The following is a 3346-nucleotide window of genomic DNA, read 5'->3' as shown; positions in this document are numbered from 1 at the left end:
AGAGAGGACCCACATTAACAGAAACACAGGTGACCAGGGAAGCATTACAGCAGACGTGAGAAAAATTCAGATTATAAAGGGATGCTCAAAAAAAAAAAAAAACCCTTTACTTCATTAAGTTTGGATACAAAATGGACAAATTTCTTTATTCAATCAAACCACCAAAATTAAACCAAGAAGAAACCAACATCTTAAATAGACACATAATAAATGAGAATTTTGAAATTATAATAAAAGAAGCTTCCCAGCTTTTTTTAAAAAAAAAAAAACTAGGTCTAGATGAATTATCAGAGAATTCTACAAGACCCAAAGATCTACAGCCAAGCTTTTCCAAATGTTTCACTATATGTAAAGATTTACATATATAAAGATTGGCTGTAGATAGATATGTATAACTCCCAAATTCATTTTATGAAGTCAGTATAATATCTAAACCAGGTAAAGATAAAACAAAACAACAACAACAAAATAAACCTACGGGCCAATGTGCATGATGAACATAGACTTTAACATGCTCAATAACATACCTGCAAACAGCATACAAACATACATCAAAAACATCATCTAACCACAATTATGTTGTCTTTATTATGAAAAGGCAGGGATGGTTCTCTAAACACAAGTCAATGGATATAATAAATCATATAAAAAGGACTTAAAGGTGAAAATTATGTGATCATCTCAATAGATGCAGTGAACAGGAGAAATGGTGTCCCCCAGAGAAGAGATCTGCATTTGGTTATCTAATATCATACACATACAGATTATATAGACTAGGGATGCTGTATTTATGTACTTAGTAATAAATGTGTGTATAAAGATATACATCATATAAACAGTTAAGGAAAAAGCAACCATGAATTTGGGAGACATGTGGGAGGTGCATAGACAGGGTTGGAGGAAATAAAGGCAAGGAGAAAAATAATGTAATATTATAATTTTTAAATAAAAACTTTTTACGAAAATCCAAATCTGCCTGAGCTACATAGTAAGATCCTGTTTCAGAAAACAAAAGTAATTATTTTTTGAAGAAAAATATCTTCTTGTTCATGGGAACCAGATACTGAGACGATCCCTTTGAGGAAGAAACACGGATGTTGGCTGACTTAGAGGGAGTGCAGGTGGCTGTCTGCCATTTTGAAGTCCTCATACTTTATAAAGAGAAGAGATGGCGGCTGCCACTTTGAACAACTGTCATACAGCAAATGCAGGAGCCCAGGAAGCCCTTAAGCAGAGTACTGGCTGGGAGCACAGACAGAGCTTGGGTGAGTAAGGTCAGTGTTGTGACATTAAGGTCATAGGATAAGACATCTTTACTCGGATCTGATGGGGTGCAGCTCTGGTCAGTTGCTGGGTGATGCTGGGAAAGTCATACACTCTTGAGCTTGGCTTTATTACCTGGGACATTGCTATAATAATCTCCGCTCCACGTATTTTCTTTCTTTCTTTGTTCTAGAGAATGAGTTAAAATGTGTAGCCGTGTTCAGTAAGCTATGGAACGCTGGAGAACTATGAAGGATTTTTTAGTATGCACCCATAGCGGTTCAAAAACCCCAAATGTAAATTCACCAATTAGAAAGTCATTATGTACTAAAAATATTGTTCCAAATCTAATTAAATTAAAACAATGGTTCATTTGTCAGTTCGGACGCTAAGCATCCAAATAGCTACGCTGCACAATGTAACTAATGGACAGAAATGGGCCACAGTAATGGCTGGTTGTGTGGAAAATGCAGCTACCTATATATTAGTGAAGTCTTAATAATAATCTTATTCAGAATTCGTTCCCGGAAAGACTGGAAATTGGTGCCCTGATAGTAGTACCTAACTTGCTTAAGCCCCTTGTAAAGGGCATTAAAATGTATATGAGCTTTTTATGTGCATTGCACATTGCAGTTTTCGCTGTGTTTTTTTTTAGCGTACTTTTCTCGCTTGATTATCCTAAAATACAAGTCTAACTCGGCACCATTATCCATGGTGCGTGTGTGAGTGGAGAGAGTGAATAACACGTGGGAAGGCTCTCAAGTAGCACAACTATCATTTGCTAATGGTACAGCTGGGCACACATTTGGATTTCTCAAGGTCCCTCTTCTGTCACCCCCTCCCCCAGGGTGCTATGGAGTTTGTGGAAGGGAAGCGTTGACTGTTGGCCGCGCCGCCCCACCCTAGCATCCCAGGCACGCAGCTTTTCTTCCTCTTAGGGGTCTGCCCAAAGCTTCAGCTCATTTTGCTCAAGGGAGAGATTCCCTCCATCACCCGTGCCTTGTTACAGCTGGGATGCCTGTACAAATTGCTTTATATCTCCCCACTGATGGCCAAGAAGCTCCTAGCATCTGGCGTGGTGCATCCTGTATTCTAAAGGGTTTTGTGTGGGAAAGCAGCTTAGCCCAGGTTCTGGCATGAGCACCATCCCTGCTTGTCCTAGAGAGAGGAGCAAGAACCCAAGGGACTTGACACATCCAAACTGGGCAGCAAAAATCACTTTCATCGGGACCTTCATTTCCTAAAGAAACACGTAGTCAGAAGAGAGGGTGACTTCTTTCTAAGTCTTTTCTTTATTTAGTATGTATTTTAGGGTTTGAGTATGCTGTTGAGAAACATTTTCTAAGACCCTCCCTTCTTCCCCTTGCATGAGAAACAAAGATGCAGAGACGAGGAATCCTGCAGGTCAGACCTTCCTCAATCCTATTAAGGCCAATTCTGCCTCTCAAATCCAGAGGGTGTGTACAAACCCACACTGAACCCCCTCCCTCCCTCCCTCACCTCACTGCAGAGGGCTCTATGATCCCATCAGGAGTGCAATCTGGAAAAGAAATGGCTAAGGGCCTCCTCTCTCCCACTTCTTTCTGCTGCAGCTTAAAATAGAAAACAAACATAGCTCTACTGACTCAATGTACTCCTCACAATAGAGATCAGCCCCAGGGAAGGCACTGGAGATCTGCATGGAGCATAACCGGCCGAAAGGAGAAGGTGCTTCTGGAAGCGTTTGTTTCTGGCAAACGATTTTAAATTTGACAGAGAAGGTGAGGCAGGGGAATCCGTGAATGTATTCACATGAGCGGGTTTAAATTAGCAAAACAATCGCAAATACTTGTGGCTCAAGCTTCCCAGGGAGTGTTCTGTGGGACAAGGAGGGGTTGGGAGGCATCACGCGAACATGTGTGTACAAGTCCACCACACACCATACACACCTCTGTGAAGAGACCAAGAGCCTCAGCCTTCAAATTGAAAGTCTGAATGTAGAAAATGAGAAAATCTTACTCATTGGTGATGGGCCTCCAGACAGTGGGGAGGAACCTCACAATACCACATGAGACAGCCATAGCTACCCTTTGGTAAGTGTCTT

Source organism: Microtus ochrogaster, linkage group LG7_11, assembly GCF_000317375.1.
Source record: "Microtus ochrogaster isolate Prairie Vole_2 linkage group LG7_11, MicOch1.0, whole genome shotgun sequence".
Taxonomy (NCBI): domain Eukaryota; kingdom Metazoa; phylum Chordata; class Mammalia; order Rodentia; family Cricetidae; genus Microtus; species Microtus ochrogaster.
Note: the sequence above shows the minus strand (reverse complement) of the source record.